Below are 18,451 nucleotides of genomic sequence, written 5' to 3' on the forward strand. Positions count from 1 at the left end.
AGGCAACATGCACCACTGGCATTGTCGCTGTCAAGCCAGCATGCTCAAAATGTCCCTCACCAGAGAGGTTTGCAAACTCCACAATTAAAAATTCTCACAGTGAGACCTTGAATTTAGGAGTGTAATGTAAATGCTATAGCCAGAAGAAAACTCTATTTACTTGGAGTTTATCAGCCCTCTAAGGTCTGAAGTATCACAAATTATCTATTTTTCTGAGATTTAATTTCTTTATTGAAGATATTTTTATTATTGTTGGTACAAAGCAATAGGCAGACGAGGAATTAAATCCTTTTGTCTTTTCCAGTTGTTGCTTGCCCTTCGACCACAAGATAGCAGTGTTTTCTAATTCTTGCTGCTGGGAAGTGTTTTTCAGCAAAACCAAAGTAATTCCCATTTGAGAATTGTTGGATTTTTCAAAGGAAATGGATATGTATACTGGTACTAATCCCTGCCTTCCTGTGCTTTCCCTGATAGATATATTCAGTAGTTTATCATAGTTCATTGTAGCAGGCAACCAGTAACAGAACAAGAGGAGAGAGCCTCAAGCTGCACCAGGACAGGTTTAGGCTGCATGTTGGGAAGGAGTTCTTCACAGAATGAGTGATTGCCATTAGAATGGGCTGCCTGGGGAGGTGGTGGAGTCACCGTCCCTGGAAGTGTTTAAAAGGAGGCCGGATGAGACACTTAGTGCCATGGTTTAGTTAATGTACTCACTGACCTCAAAGGTCTTTTCCAATCTGGTTCATTCTGTGATTCCTTGAAAGCAGTTAAAAAGGAAAATTATTGAGAAAACACTACAAAAGTAACTCTAGAGAAACATTCTCTGGTAAGAAATACTCTGTCCTCTCCCATGTTCCTTCTGCTGTTTTTCATTCTTAGGCTCATGGTTTCCCTGAAAAGGCCAGTCACAAAAGCTGGCTCAATAGAAACTATTGAAATGAGAGCACCAAAAAGGTTTTACAGTAACTGAGAGGTCAAAATTGTCAGTAAATAGACCATGTGAGTTTCAAGTACAGGCACTAACTCAGCAAAGTAGGAAGATGATCTCTAACCCTCAGTTTCCTTTTATTTTTCTTTATATATATACATAGTTATCATCATGCACAGAGAAGTTAAAGATTTCTATAGGGTTAAAAAAACCAAGGCAGAATATGCACACTAGGCATTTATTCTGCCCAGCTCTTTGATACCTAAATGCACAACTGCTGCCCATGGCAGTTTGGAGATGCTGGTTACACTGTAGCAGAGGTAATCATACTGTCCAACTTGAGACAGGAGAACCCGTTTGATAGGTAATAAAAACAGACAGTTCCAAAGAGAAAAATCAGAACATCTGCTTTAGATTTACATTCCAGACCACCCTACAGAGAAATATCTCTTATTTTTTTTCCAATCACTATAAAAAATGCCAGAGACTGTACATTTATCTGAGGCTAAGTCCATAACCATAAAATTCTTTCATTCTCTTTGATAAGGACTGAAGTGCTTCAGTAATTGCATGAGTTTCTGGAAGCCTTGCAGCTCTAGAGACACAACTTTTAGGAGCAAGAAGTGTTCACAGCTGCTACACGAAGTGCCTATATAGTGTTTGTTAACTGTGGAATTAGAAGCTGCAAATCCCCTTCGGTGGACTTCCTCAGCATTTCCTTTGGAGCATTTCCCTTTGTGTAAGTTGTTAAATGTTTTCCAGACCGGGGACTAGAGCCCAGGTGTCATAACCCACAGGCTAAAATGATAGTCACCTCACACCTCATGACCTGCTGTCATGAACCTTAAAGCATTGTGTGCAAAATGGGAAAGTACCACACAGGAGAGACTTGAGAAGCAGATACACCATAGCATAGTGAGTGTAAGGACTAAATCACATTCTATAGTGACAAAAAAGAACATTTGAATTCACTTTCAGTTTACTCCTTCAGATTTGTGGAGACATTAAATAGGAGTAACTAATATAACCTGTGTTACCTGGCCTTTAATTTTCTTTGTTTTTCTTTCAAGTTCCTCTAGGAAAATACTACATTCTGCCAAGTAGAACCTTTGGTAGAAACGGAGATGCCAGTCTATTGACTTGAACATGAAGAAGAATGAACCAAAGAGCACGTGTGCTTTTGCTAGTCATAACGAAACAGGACTGGCCTGGTCTAAATCAAATCATTTCAAAGAAAAATTTCAAGCTATATTAAATACCATGTAAAAAATAATTTCCTCACATACTCCTAAAATATCACTGTAACACACAAAGGAACAGAAACATCGTGAAGCAGATAGATATCAGATCTGCATTCCTCCATGCTAGAGCTGGTATGGATGCAGTTGTTAATAGACCCTTGCCTTTTCTTTTCATTTATTTTAATGAGTGTTATTTACATTAAAATGTGGGGTTTGGATTTGCAGCTTACATTTTTTAAGTTTAAGCTAACAAAATAAAAAAGAAAGGGGGAAGGGAAGGGAAAAAAACAAACAAACAACAACATCTTTACCATACATTTTCTGTTGTGATTCCCAGCAGCTCCTAACAGCAAGCTGCAGACAGAACCAGGTGTAGGTCACCTACTCTAAACCACAGTATAGCAGTATTTTGAAGGCACCATTTCTTCAGCTAGCAGCACAATGGCTTTTAAGCCGTTGCTGTCTTGAAACACTTTCTTTGAACAAGTGCAAAATGCCATACCTGGGAAAGTCACAAGCACAAAAGCAGCAAGAAACTGCGGGGAAGAAGCAAACAATCGCCGTTCTTTAGGTTCCTGCCACACAATAGTTGCTCATTGTTTACCGTTATTTATTATTGCCTAAATGTCAGCTCCTCGGGAAGAACTGCAAGTACCACAATAGAGGTAGATCTGTCATGGGCTACCATTATGCATTTGTAATAAACAACTGCTAAGCAAACTAAGCGTGAACTCCCTCTCCACGCTTATATCAATCAAACTGTCGGCAGAGAGGTACCAGAAACTCTGCTGCTCTCTGCGCAGAGAGAGAACAGGTACTAATCCCCAAGTATCACTTTACCTGATTTTTATCAGCAGCTATGGAATATTCAAAGGTATTCTTTGTTCCTCAGAAGTCACAAATTGTCACTTAATCCCTGTAACAGACTTTCACTGACTCTGATAACAATGTTTTACAGAGAAAGATTATATTATGTATTTTTAATTACTGCCATGCAACTTTTGCTTTTCTCTGCTTCTTAATGGCCAACCACAGGTTATGGAGGAACTTTCTTACTTCTGCTGCTTCATTTTCTTTCTAATATCCCCTTAGTGTATTTCCATAAAACTTCTCAAATCACATCACTTGTTCACTTCTACTTCTTTATATCTAAAAGGTGTAGGTGGGTGATACCTGATTCTCTTCTCTGGGTTCCAATATTAAGCAGCTCACTCTAAAATAATTTACTTTCTCTTTCGGCATTGCATTTTCTCTTACTATTCTCTCACAGCAAAATGCAGAAACTTTTCCTTTTTTGTATTTCACAATGGATGACTTTGGATGATCCTATTAGTGGGTGTTACACATTATAATCCTAACCTTCCAAATCTCACCTTCTGGAGTTGCTAAATGTTATGGGTTCATCCCCCTTAAAGCCAGGCATGGTAAGCAAAAATTCTATAATGAAGAAATTGTGGCTGCATTTTGAGCTTATGCAGTTCCCAGCATAGCACATCTATGCTGTATCAGAACAGCTGTTTTGCAGAACTCTTCTGTTAGGCAAAAAATTGGAGTAATCCTTGCATATATATATATATATATATATATGCAAGGATTGAGGCCTCTCACCTTGCATATATATATATATATATATATATGCAAGGTGAGAGGCCTTGAGCACAAGCGCTATGAGGAGAGGCTGAGGGAGCTGGGATTGTTTAGCCTGGAGAAGAGGAGGCTCAGGGGTGACCTTATTGTTATCTACAACTACCTGAGGGGTGGTTGTGGCCAGGAGGAGGTTGCTCTCTTCTCTCAGGTGGCCAGCGCCAGAACAAGAGGACACAGCCTTAGGCTGCGCCAGGGGAGGTTTAGGCTCGAGGTGAGGAGAAAGTTCTTCACTAAGAGAGTCATTGGACACTGGAATGGGCTGCCCGGGGAGGTGGTGGAGTCACCGTCTCTGGGGCACTTTAAGGCAAGGTTGGACGTGGCACTTGGTGCCATAGTCTAGCCTTGAGCTCTGTGGTAAAGGGTTGGACTCGATGATCTGTGAGGTCTCTTCCAACCCTGATGATACTATGATACTATGATATATGCATACACACATAGAAAGACATAGATGCCCATGCCTGTATACATACTGATATGATGTAGACAGGTAGGTCTCCCTTAAAACAGCACTGCTTCCAAAGGTCTTACATCACAAATAATGGAACTAGAGCCTGAGCATCACGACATCTTCAAGGGTTTAGGATCCGGATCTAACATTCCAGATGCCAAACCTGTTGAGGCTTTGAAGCCTATCCCAAATTCACCCTGCAGTTTAAAGTCTCAGAACCCTATGTTTAGAAATATACTTCCATATGCCACCTTATCTGAGAAGCGCCTCTTACATAAATTAGACCTACTCACATACTTACTGAGCCAATATATATTCAAAATAATTCCACTAGGAAAGGGCTAATCTTGCAAACTTTTACAAGTGTTTAATTTATTTCTGAGAGCAGTCCCACTGGAATCAATGGGAGTATTCATAGTAAAGTGAAATGCATGCAAAAAGTGCTGTGCTCTGGAAAAATGGCATTCCAAGGCGGTTTTTAAGCTATTTTGCTTAATTCATGTTTAATCAGGGTGCTGTGGTTAAACCGCTTCTGTGATTTTTCTAATAGCTGCATGCTGGGCAAGGCCTCTATTTTGACACTTTTGATGTGGAATGCTCTGCCACTGCACAATGGGGAAGCTTTTTGCAAGCTGTTCGAAACACTTTCCCGGGATAGTTGTGCTATTCTGTTATATTCCATTATTCCTGGCTTGGCCCAGCTGATTTCTGTCAATATTAAAACCCCAAAGAGATCCAGAGAAATGATACATATTTGAGCAGGCAGAACATTGCACCACATGGAAGCCTCTTCCTGGAGGAAAAGCTGATATTCTGAAGTAAACCTGTAATACTTAATGCCACTAATCATATTTCTTCCTTCCTTCCTTTCTTTTTGAGACAACATTGCAGAGAAAAAAAAATGGCCTTTCAGACATGTTTATTTCCTCAAGAAATATTTTACAGCTCTGTCCACTAGCAACAAAACCAGAACTATTTTTGTCAGCCTGAGTTTATTAGGACTCACAGCAATAACATCATGAGTCATGCATTTAAAACAATATTTTTTCCTTTTATCCTCTGAAAAGTATGTTTTCAGAAAGCTTTCTTTTACGTCAAATGATAGAGGTGAAAAGCAGTCTAGTGACAGCTTCATTCCAGTTTTGAGAGAAAATGGTTTAGGGGGTTCTCTGCAGGAGATGGCTTGTCAAGATCTGCCAGCACAGAGCCTGTTCCTGCCCTGATCTGAGGAGGGCCCAGCAGCATCAGGGCCTCTGCAAGCAGGACAATTTGCACCTGGTTGCTCCTGCATAGATGTGAGGAGCACCTTAGAGAAGTGGCTGGTCAGACTGCATGTATTAACCAGCCGGTTTGTAAACCAGCTGTAAATCAAAGGTCACAGGAGCAAGTTGTGGGGCTGAGAGGAAGAAATTATACAACAGGAATAAGATTCAGAGGAAATATTTGATTACAGTGCTCTGCTTTCTTCTCCAAGGTAGCCTAGACACCACTTTTGATTGAATGTCCCAGCAGCAGTGCCTCCAGTTGAAGGTAGGTGGTTACTTTGCACATGGATGGCTGCTGAGGTTGAAATCTAGCACTGGAATTGTCTCTGCTCATGCACACATGCCAAAAAAAAATTTCAAAAAAGAGATTTATTTTAAAAAAAAATTAGGTAATGATGTTGACCCAATAAATACTTTGTAGGGGAAAAAATTAGCTTCTTAGTTTAATACTTCACATGCCTTTTCAAATAACTGTCTTAATTTGTATGACATTTGTGATCTTAAAAAGAACAAATTATCTCAGCTCAAAAGTTGGCCTCAGAAGCTTCACACAGCATTTGCCCTCTTCTGCTGCCTCCCTCACTTATATCTCCCTATTACTTCCATGCTACTAAGGTGATGAAGCTTCATTTAATGTGCAATAATATAAGGTATATATCTTTTCCTCTCTTTTGGAAGTTTAAAAAATTGTCAGGCAACAGTTCTCAGGTTTTGTTGTCCTGTATTTTTGTCTTGCAGTCTGTACTGGAAAAAGACTAGAATAAAAAAAAAAAAAAATAAAAAACATGATAACAAAAATCTTTGCCTCATTAATATTCTGTATTTCTCTTTCCACAGCTGCAACCAGAATTTTTAATCCCAGAGAGCTATTTTGGTACAAAGTGCAGTAATTAGCTCATAAATGATCAGAAACGGATTTGTGCCCAGTGTTTTAGCCCCTAAAATAGTAGGGAAGTGAGGTTTTTTAATGTAATTTTTGCAAGCCTGCTGAGGAAAGATGTTTTGCTTATTTTTAAGGGCAAATTTCCCACACTGTGTGGTTTGTCTGTTCATGTTATTTTTAAAAGTTCAGGGGAATGGTAACGTGAAATAATCCTGACCAGGAAAGCAATTCCACTAAAATGCATATTTAAATTAGATATGTTTACTATCTTTTATTCCTTTTCAATTGAAACCAGACCCTCAAAGCAGCTGTGTTGTAATGTGAATTAAAAAACTATTTTAAACAACCTTCCCACATATCAAATAATATTTCTAATGAGACATACACAAGAAGTATGCAAGAAGAAAAATAAAGCTGTGACATTGGGCAAACAGTAGAATTTCCAGAATTAAGTTCATCAGGAAAATTCATTTTACCTCCCTTTTGAACAGGCATTGAAATAGATTTTTAATTACTTGATCACATATTATTGCTCCCTTGTTCCAATGCCTTCCTAAGCGTGCCATACTGTGGGGACCAGGAGAGTGCATCACTGTGTCTCTTTTCCCCAAACCCTTCCAGCCTCTGATCTCACTATGGCAGCTAATTGAGACTCTTGATTAATATCTTTGCCATTCAGGTGCTTGGAACTGAATTCCAATAGATGCATGATTTTTTCAAGGAATGAGATTTCCAGAGCCTCACAATTGATCTAACATAAAGTCACTTTAACCTGTTTAGATTACTGTGCCATACAAGCCAATAGTCTCATCACTTCCTTGCTTGAAAACACTGCCCTTTGCTCGACAGGCACCAACTCAGTCATATTTTCCCTCAGATTGTCTATTATTTAATGAAATTACATTAAAGTAAAAGCATTTATTTTCCAACTACATTCAGCCTGAAAAAAACTGCTTCAATTTCAAACTCAGAAGAACTATTTTTCTGATTAAAAAAAGTCTTTTATGCCTGTACCAAGTGGGTCTACTAGAGTCGTATCTTTGTTCTACAAAATTAATCTCATTTATTTATTTGTATTACCACAAGTACAACAAAAAATATTGCTACTAATAGATAAATATCCTGAAGCAGTAATTTATGCTTTGAAGCTAGGAGAATTAGTTTCCAGATTGTTAATTATTCCTCAGGTTGTTAGTTATAAACAAGCAGTCAAAATCCATCATCATTATAATTATGTCCATAATATTTTATTGATTTGTAGTAAAACAGCATTTGGAGCTGCAAACCTCACAATCTTCTCCTACACAAGCAACTAAAAGCTCTCAGAGAAATTACCTGGTATTTATTCCCATTCAAAGCCTACTGTACCCATTAAACCATTCCTACGGGTTTCTGAGGCTTTGATGCAAGTCACAAAACATCAAAGTGACCACTTTCATGAGTTTCCAGGTTTGCTTAAGCTGCTCTAAGCCTCTGGCCTCACCTTGCATCCCTCCCCTGATGCTTTGTGTGAGCTGTGATGATTTGGGAGTGAACCAGCTCAGCTGATTTGTCCGAATGACAGCACTCTTCTGGGAAGATCAGTTTCCAGTCAGACCAAGAAACTAATAAACTCACTGAAGATAATGCCAAGGAAATAGCAGGCAAGCATGTGCATTCCCCTTTTAGGGGTAACACTGCTTTAGAACTCATCTGTGACATTTATGCCTCTCAAGCCATTAGTGAAAATATTGTTAACAGTGAGCTTTCAATTGATGTCTCAAATAACTCTGTTTACACTAATGGAAACCTGCACAGTTGAAAATGGCTTTCCTCAAGGAACAGAAATAAGCAATGTCAATAGCTTTCATTTGTATTTTTGCACATTTGCTTCATTTTGATGGAATAAGAGCAACTGAGAGAATACTTTCTCACTTCCATTTACCCACTTCTGACTTGTATTTGCTCAACTGCACATAAAACTCACAAAATCATCGACAGGAAGTCAGCATCTCAGGAAACAAGGACTCTGATACACACACATATAATCTGGGCTGTAGATGAGATGAAGGGCAGTGGTTTGCTCTTAGGCCAGATAATCCATTTCCTTTATGATTGACTATAGTGCTGATTATGATCTGATTAATGGCCAATTTCATGATGAGCACATTATTCAAATTTAGAGTCACTTGTTTGTAATGTGAGCTACCAGAAAGCTTTGCTCTTAATTACACTGATGCTTTAATTGTATAGTTCTACAGTGCTGATTGGAATTGTCAGTTTGTGAATGTGATTATTGTGCGTTAACGCTAAGTATGCAGTAATGTTCTAGTACGATATGAACATGAGTTGTGTTCTCCCTCTTGTTTCTACTGTATTTAATTATATTTAATATATTCTTTATTAGACGCAGATGGGCTGTTCAACAGAAGCATTCTTGTACTGTGTCCTTGCACCTCTCACAGCAATTCAGACTACGACAATAGGTTAGGATAGCATTGTTAAGATTCTGTGTGTAGTTACTCATTTAAACCCAGTGCAGCATGGCTGGCTGCAGTGAGGGTATTCTGGATTTGCAGGAATGTCCTAAGAACTGAAGAGAAAACAATTATCTTAATGAGCTTGGTTTTTGTTCATCAGACTGAATGTTAAACAGTAACTAGAGGAAGACTCTTTGCTCCAATCTCACCTTACAATATTTGCGTTTGTCACAGAATCACAACATAGGGAGTGTTGGAAGGGACTTCTGAAAGTAATCTAATGCAAGACCCCCGTTAGAGTCACCTAGAGCAGGACTCTAGGGAAGGAGACTCCACAACCTCTCTGGGCAGCCTTTTCCAGTGCTCTGCCACCTTCAAAGTCAGGAAGTTTCTCCTTATTCTAAGTTGAACGTTCTTTGTTGTAGTTTGTGTGTTACCCCTTCTCTTGTCACTGAGCACCATTAAGACTCTGGTCATAGCTATTGCCCCTCGCCCTCATAAGATCTGCTCTCAGCCTTCTCGAGGCTAAACAGCACCAGGTCTCTCAGCTTTTCCTCCTAAGAAAGATGCCCAGTCCTCTCAGCATCTTCATTGCCTCTGTCTGTTGGACTCTCCAGTAATTCCTTGTTGCTGTTGAACTGGAGGACTAAGAGCTGGACACAATACCCGAGATGTAATCTCACTAGGGCAGAGTAGAGGAGGAGGACCTCCCTCGAACTGCTGGCCATGCTCTTCTTATGCATCCCAGAAGACCATTGGCCTCTTTGGCCACAAGGGCACACTGCTGACTCATGGTTAGTTTACTATCCTATAGCACTCTCAAGTCCTTCTCCGCAGAGCTGCTTTCCAGCGAGTCAGCCTGCACTTATGTGTGGGATTATGCCAACTTAAGTGCAGGACCCAACACTTGCCCTTGTTGAACTTCATTAAGTTCCTCTCCACCCAGCTCTCTAGGATGTCTAGATGAAATTGTCCAAAGCCAATTTCATCTGACCTTATTTTCAAAGCATTTATTTAACCTGTGCACTTAAATTCATTGCCCTCTTATCTGTACTACGCTGAAATGAAAGACTCTGTTCAGATAGCGACTGTGACAATTGCCATAACACTGCTTATACCAACAACTACAAAACCTTGCTGGCACAATCCATTGCCAGGCCTACAGTGTAAGCTCCATTTTCTTTTAAGAGAAGGTTGGTGGTATATAAGGAGCCCAAATCACTGAAGACTGAAGACTAGCTAATTTGTTAACAAGTCCCAGGGAGAGAATTCCCTCTAAAAGAAAAGATTAGCCGTCATAGCTGACTGAAGTATATGAGGGCTGAGGACTGGCTTTCTCCATCTTGTATTTGTATCTGCTACACTCTAACATCATCAGATTATAGCTCTACTTGTGAAACCTATAGAAGTGGCCTTTGAATTGTCATGAGAAATCTGCTCATGAGCATCATCAAATCATCTCTACTTGGATGATATCTACCAGTCCAAAGCTCAGACTACAAAGGACATGAAAAAAAACATCCTTAATAATTTAAAGATCAGCTATATGGTGTTAGTGAGAGAATATTATTGAGCTACTCTTTTATCTCTGGGAGCAGTCTCCACCAGCTTTCCTCAGCCCCAGATGGCAGGTACCCGTGTTCCTGTGGCAGCACAAATATTCAGCAGAATGTAATCTTTCCCAAACACATTAAGTTGCATTTTATAACTAACTGATATGTTTAGCCTGTGTGTTTACTGCTGGATGTAGAAAGTTGTAGTCCAACCCCACCCGCACTCCAAATTGGCTGGATGCAAGTCACCTCGTGTCCAAAAGCCATTTAGCTACATTAATGCAGGACTGTGCCTGAGCTAATAAGACCTGCTGAGAGTCCGAGTATTAGTACAATTATGCTTTCACAGCAGCTTGTTTTCCTTTTAGACTAAATTAGATCACACATGCTGGTGAGTTCATTATTTACTTCAGAAATCAAGTAGAGTTTAATATGTATAGGGAGAGTTTATCACACAGAGGCTTAAATAGCCAATATAAATCTTCTCTAAAGTGGTAATAATGGATTTAGCAGTTATGTGGTAAACAGAGAATTAAGGATTTCATTCCACTACTCTTTTATTTGTCTTTAAGCTGACATGCAACATAATTTTGCTGTTTACAATAACAAATCTTAATGGATAGACTTCTTCCTAGTATTTTATTCCCAAGAATTAATGTTTGCATTTAATATCATACCATCATTATCTTGTTTTCTCCACAGTGAAAAGAGTTGTCTGCTTTCTGCAGGTGCAGAGGACCAGCTAAATACACAGCAGTCCCCCATCCCCGTTAACACTTCCTATCAGCACACACCATGATCACTAGTTATTATGCATAATTACATGGTTGCATGTGTTAAATGTTGGTACATTGCATGACAGCATGTTTTAACAAATAGGGATGTAACATCTCAAAATTCTTCTAGGTATTTTAGCCGTATTTTGAAAACTAGACCCTTTTCCCTGAGATGAAATGTGGTTTTAGCAGAAGTCAACTTATCTAGTGAGTAATATGAAAACATGATTAAATAAGTGCAGGGAAAAAACCTACTTTTTTTTTTCCCTATGTATTACCATCTGGTTTGCTGGTAACCTAGAAACTAGACTTATCAGCTGCTAGCTACCTGAAGACTTGGAAAGAGTACAGAGAACAGAGGAAGGCTAACGATCAGTATTTGTTTTAAAGCAACATCAAATAAGTGCATGAGGTCTAGTATTGTACATTTATACAGCTGTATACAGAAACAGACGTCCAAAAAAACATAAACAGAATTCTTTTTAATTAAGACTACCAAATCAATATTGATTTTAAGAAGGATTACTAATCTGAAGCCCAAGCAAAACAAAACTTGAGATGCAACTTGATTTCTTAAGTAAAATGGAAGATTGCTTCCCATTGTCTTTTGCCAAAACCAGGAAATTCTGAGATAAGACTACACTCTAAAATAAAAACAACTATTCCAAAATGTGTAAGCAGCTACACAAGACATCCTAAAAACTAAAACTAAGAAAACCAAGCCCAAAAACGGAGAGATTTTTATCTATCAATTATCTCTGGATTTCTACCAGTACTTACCCTCACGGAAGTGCAGTTAGAGATACACACTACGTCCACGTGCCTTGGATCTTCTCTAACTTTAGTGGCAAAGAGGAAGTGTTCATCTGTCAGAAAAACTGATTTTGCCTCAGTTGAATGCTATCCCTCGATTTTATTCACTGTATCCCAAGTCATGTATCTCTGTTTAGGGAAACATCAGAAAGACTCATGTCAAACTGCAGTACAGCACAACCGCTACAGCTATCTAACCACATTTGGGTTTACTACACCACAGAGTATTTGGGGATATTAGGGCAAAACATCTCACCTACAATTCCCTGAATGCATTCTCCAAAATTCCTCTTATTACAATCAGTACTGCCAAGAGACTTTTTAGAATGAGTGAAACTACAGAAAAGGCAGCAGTTGAAAGTGAAAATCTTGAACGTGATTTCTATCTAACATCATGAAGTATCTTCACATGTTTTTAAGGGCAAACTTTCATTTTAAACTAAGTATTCCCAAATATAACAGAGTGCATTTAAAACGAAAAATAATCTCTCTTGCATGTATATATCAGTTATTCATTGAAAATACTTTTTTTTCCCTCCCTTTCTTTCTTGTATTCTATAATCTCCCTAGCCTTGGAACAGATTGTCCAGAGTTTGGATTAGATTGTGTTACAATAGAACTGTAAACTGACACCTTAAAGATTGGGAACATCACCAAGTTTTCATAATTAATGTAAGCAAAAGCTCACCAAATGTTTTCTTTTAAATTGAGAAGAATATTAAATTACATGTCAGTTTTATTATCTATAAGTATTTATGCAAGATTAGCTGTTCAATTTCATATTTCAGTGAGGAAAAACTGAAAAGTGCCAACTGCTGTGAACATAATACAGAGCACAGTGGGTTGTGGAAGAGTTTGTAAGCTTTAAAATTGCAGTGACTTCCCTAAACAGAGAGAAATCACTTATTTTAAAGTGAATATTAAGCCAATTTAAAAGTAGAATCAAACCCTGAAAGCTAATCTGCATTCAACTCCTTAATATATAATTGTCTATTTATATAGACACAAAGAAGTATACGACAAACTCTGGAATCTGCTAATTTATTCTAATTAAATTATATTTGGTAGATGGCACTGGCTATCCAGTTAAAGTTGGGATAAAGATATTGAAAGACCATAATTCTGCTCCCAAGAATGTTACTGACTTGCTGATAAAAGCAAGATTTTTTTTTCTTGATGCTATAGATTTTTTTTCTCAAATTCATTTAAATTTCTTGTAGCTTTTCTTTCAATAATTATCAGAAATGCTTGCCTTAATGCTAGGAAGTGCACATTCTTTTGTGCAACACAGATTTTTGCTAGCTAAAGATGTTCTTTTTTTCAGATAGCAAATCACATTAAAACTTTTAATCAAAAACATACAAGCCAATATTGATGAGAGCTCTTAATTTCACACCCAGACAAAAATATAAGCTTCCTGTATTTTCTCCAATTCTTATGATTTTTCCACTCCTATCATTTCATAACTTTTGCTCTTCTTATCTTTCACTGGTAGTCAAAGTGAGTGACTCATTGTGATTAACTGACGTGAGCTATTTGAACTTGTGCTGCATGCTGGTAATCTACCAGCACACTGCAATTTATTTGTCATTTTAAACTAGCCATGTTTTTGTAAGCTACTGAGCTTTCTTTGTTTTCAGTAGTTTTTTGGTTTTTTTCCATACCAGTGGACCACAGAAGTGTGAGCATTGGACAATTAACATTTCAAAATTCAAACAGTGTTGCTTAGTTGCCACAAAGTGGGGGGAGAAGGCTGTTGTTTCTATTCTTAGCTTTTGAAAGTATAATCATACAGAGGTTTGGAGAAACCAAATTTTTGGGGAAAGGACAAAAAAAGTAGGATACAGGGCATGTTATGCACAAAGGAAAACAAACAAATAAAACAACAAAAAAAACACAAACAAAACAAGAATGACAAAAAAAAAATCATCTGTCCAGGCTACATTGACATATCTCAGGTAACTCAAAAAAATCACAATAAATCTGAGTGGAAGAGATTGCAAAGTGCCATCTAGCTACCTCAGATTTTATAATCTTTAGACTGCAAATGTTTGGTGACCTATGGATTTCTCTTTAAAGGCTTTGTGAGGAAAAAAAACTCGAAGTAACAAAATAACTTGTGTAAGTCAGCTTAGAATTGCCATGCAGGGTTCTGAAAAAGTCCAAAGCACACATAAACCCTCTCCAAGCAATTCTACAATTCCTTCTAGAGAGAGCTTTCCAGAAAAATAGATGTGTACATATATATTAAAACAGCAATGTAAACATATCTGAATATATATACATATATATCTCATATTTTTTAACATACATTCTAACCTAAAGCATCCTATAGTTCAGTTTCAGTACATTCTTTATTGTCTTCCTATGGTGGCTGATCCAAAACCAGAAAGCCCTAAGCCGAGCCACAGACCTCTCCTTCCCACGATGCTGCTCCATGAACACCAGCTCCATTCAGCAGCTGTAGGGTCAGGGGGAAATGTGTGGTTTTGGAAACACAGTATGTCAGTGTTTCCAAAACATTTTCCTGGAATTTTTTTTCTGAAGAAATTTTTCTTTTAAAAAATGGATTTGTTCCAGTTTGAAACTAAGCCAAATTAAAAAGAAAAAAAACATATATATAAATCTGTGAACTGCAAAGCCTGCAATTCAGCCAGCCCTGTTGCTGGGTGTCATACTGTTTTTTTTCCAAACATTGGTGCCACCACGGTCCAATCCCTCTTATTCCTTTTATCTGAGTGTTCCTGTTCCATTCAACAAGACTTTTTCCACCTCTTGCTGCTCTTGAAATGTCTTATTAGGCATCTTTCTATTCTCTTGACCAGTCTCTGCTCCCTTTGTTCTTTAGCATTCTGTATTTTGTGAACTGACCTTATTGGAGGGAAAAGCAGAAGACTGCAAGATCATTAGTGAGAATTCCTTTGTTTTTCTATTTCATACTCTCAGTGTTTTACCAAGGTCTTTTTAAAATCCCTGCTCTCCATAAATAAAGACAAAGCTCCAATGGTAATATTAAGAGGTGGGTAGATATTTTGGATATGACGATATAATATATCCAACTTCAGATTCATTAACAAACCATCCCTAACTTTGCAAATCCTGCAATAAAATCATGATAATTGCTAATTCTGTTATTTTCCCATCTGCTGAAAGTCACTTTTCCTGAAACAATTATACTGATAATTACATTCAAGCTTTTATCCTGAAATGAAATCACCGGAGAAATGTTACAGTCTGAGTTGGGTGCACATAGTGCGACTATGACAAACTTAAATAGCAGAGGGCAAGGAGAGGTTTCTGTCTAAATAGGCAGCCAATAAGACAGTTCATCATATTACTGAGCCTTACTGCCATTTAAATTCACAGAAAGTAGGAGATTCTTTTTCCTGTTTTAAGTGTATTACAAGGGTGGCTTTTAGTGAAAAGTAAGAAGATAAGTTCCTTCTGTTGCCTTCCAAAATCCAGCCCATTTTTTCTGTCTCAGACAAACAGTGACAGCACACAGAGAGCATTTGCAGATAACAGTCTCAGGAACAGACAAAATGGGCACTATTTTACATCACATGTGCTTCTGATGAGTTTTAGCTTGTGAACAGAGAAGACAACTCCGATGTCAAATTGCCAGTTCAAAATGGCAATAATCGAGACTTGAGATAGTATTTTATGTATTTTGTTATACTTCATAATGCAGCCAACTGAAAACAATCAGTCAACTTTTAGCTAAAATTCACTTTCCCCAAACACCAGAAATCTGCAACAGATGTTAAGTTTCTGCCTAGGCAAGTATCTTGTTCTGCTGCCTGCAATTCCTGTAGTAAGATGGCTCACTTTCAATTCCATTCATACGTTCCAGCAGGTCGTACTTTGTGAAGCCTGTAACAACTAATTAAAGTTTTATTTCAGACCTCTAATAGCTCAATCAATAATTTAAGGAGAAAAGAAAACATTTTCTGGGAAAGCATTAGCATAAGTTTCACTGAAGCTGCATCACTCCTCCTGGCCATGTTTAAATTTCAAGATGAACAAAGAGAAAACACAGTACAGCTTAGTGCCACGTTATTCGTAGCAGCTCAAGTTTTGTATTTTGGAACACTACTCAAGAGCTTTTCTGCTAAAGCAATAATCAATTAGTACTAAAACACATCTGTAGCAAAACAAGATGTTCTCCTTGGAATTACGTTTTGCAAACGTTATCACATCCCTGTACCACTTTCATTTGAATAGCACAATTAAGGGACTTGCAAACTTCAATTCCAAGTTCCACTGGCTCAGTGATACAGAGTTAGAAAACTTTTGAAACTGTAATCTCCAGAGGCAATCTTGGGCTTCCAAACCTGTGTATTTTAACTCACATATCAAAATCTCTGCTTTAAAGTTACTTTAGTACTGATGTCTGACTGCCAGGGAATCTGGTTATGGACAAGAGAAAGAAAGAATCAGTTAAATGAACCATAAAACAAACATGGGGTGAGGGGGAAATAGGATAATCAATGGGCTCAAGTAGTATTATAATCTCAGAAAAAGATTGTTCAAAAGCTGTCTAAAATTACCTTTGTTGCTATAATACAGAAATCTAAACTTTATAATCATGACAGAAATCGATAAGCAGATGGTTAAAATTCTAAATAAGTATAATGATTTAGTATAAAAGCTGATAAGATTACAGACTTGTGAATACTTTCCTGGAAGAAAAAGGAAAAAGAAGGATCACACCTTGTGCTAGTTTGAAGTTTTCTCTCACCAAAACATTCTAGCCTGCTTCAAACTAGCACACACCTTCAGTGAAGGTCTCTGCTTGGCCCCAGCTCTAGATTCAGTCACTGAATCCATAAATGGGAACCTATGCTAAACTCCAAAATGTTTCGCTCTGGTTTGCATTGCATTAGCTTAGCCAAGGGGAAAGGTGGAAGATGTTCCCCAAACCCAGTACATCCATCTACAGCTGAGAGAGAAAATTTCTGGTGTGGTCTGCCATCGAGGTAATTACTTTGATAAGAAAATGATATCCATATTTGAATAAGTCTAGAGAGCTAGCCAGGAGCTCCTCCCTTCTGCCTGTGGAGCAGAGTTATTTCAGACCTGAATATGCCTGGCAGCAGTTTGCCATTTGGACCGAGCATTGGAAGTTAAGACAGTGAATTCATCTGCTTGTGGTGTATTGAATAGGCTGGCCTTGCAGGAGCTGTAATTGGCAAGGGGAAGGATCTCGAGGAAAAGCCTCTGCTGTAAAACGTTGGAGGATTCTAGCTGTCCATGGAAGTTAGCTGCCATATCTTCTGATACATAGAAGAATTAAGTTCATCATGTACTCCAAGCTGTATAAACAACTGAAGATTTTTGTGTTTGGAATTGCTTTTTAAACATACTCCAAAATGTCTTTCTTCTCCATCTTTGCTTCCAAGATTCTTGTTTCCTGGATCTATTTTTCCACTTGGGAAAGGAATCAGACTAGCAATTCCTTAGATGAAATCTGGAATGCACTGAGGATTATACAGGAGACATTAATTACTTTTTTTTTTTTTTTACTTTACGCAAACTGTAAGATTCTGCCATCATTTATGATTATTTGGCCTTGCTGTTGGAAAGAAATAGGATGTTGGCAGACCTTATATATGACTGGACTTTTCCAGCACAGTGACACTTGAAATCCTGATTTACTCAAGAGAATAATCAATTCTGTGTTAAAGCAGCCTCCATGCAAATAAAAGATCCTCAGAGTTTAACATCATTCATATGTCACCATCATTTGGAATTTTAATGCAACACAACAACAAAGAAATTGAAGCAAATCAATACAAGTACAGTATTCACAGCAGAGTTTGTCTGTATATATGAAGAAATTCCCAAACCACAAAATGTATAAACGTTCTATAGATCATCACTATATTGAGATTCACTTCCATAATAACACTGCTAGGAACAATGTTTAAATCCCACATAAAAATCTGGATTCTGTTAATCCAAGTTCAGTCAGATTTTTATCCAAGGATTTTATCAAGAGGTGCTTCTCTCAAAATTCTTGCTCACTTCAGGAAATGTTTTGAAAGGTTCTGAATGTTTCTTCCCATTGAAAAAGTGATTTCTGTGTCCTTGCAATTCTTGAAGCATAGTTTAATTTTGCGAGTGTCTCTGATACAAAAATTATTGGAAAGCTATCAGGGCCGAGGTGTTTAACCAATTTACTGTAGAATTCTGACAGGAATCACACAAAAATAAAATGCACAGCTCTAAAGTACACATTCTGTAACTTGACAAATTTGCTTTTAGCTTCTTTCTTTAAATAAGAAAAAAAAAACATCTAGGCACCAAACAGAAAGCCTCCATCAGATTTGTCAACTTTCACTAGGAAAAGAACTAATCACAAATAGCTAGTAGTTTCTGCTTCAGTAGTAATTAATTATAGCTACATCTCTACTGAGGCATACTAAGTGTGGAGGA

The 18,451-nt window shown here is 37.8% G+C and overlaps 1 long non-coding RNA gene across 2 annotated transcripts in view; it reads right to left on the minus strand.

Moving 5' to 3' along the window:
* The window catches only part of LOC135179762 (uncharacterized), a 220,740-nt gene that overhangs the window by 139,364 nt on the left and 62,925 nt on the right, over positions 1 to 18,451 (minus strand). For both annotated transcript variants that reach the window (XR_010304114.1, XR_010304113.1), the window contains exon 2: positions 11,981 to 12,142. This is a non-coding gene — a long non-coding RNA (uncharacterized LOC135179762). The remainder of the gene's footprint in view (positions 1 to 11,980; positions 12,143 to 18,451) is intronic.

The sequence above is a fragment of the Pogoniulus pusillus genome, chromosome 11 (assembly GCF_015220805.1).
Source record: "Pogoniulus pusillus isolate bPogPus1 chromosome 11, bPogPus1.pri, whole genome shotgun sequence".
In the NCBI taxonomy this organism is placed as follows: domain Eukaryota; kingdom Metazoa; phylum Chordata; class Aves; order Piciformes; family Lybiidae; genus Pogoniulus; species Pogoniulus pusillus.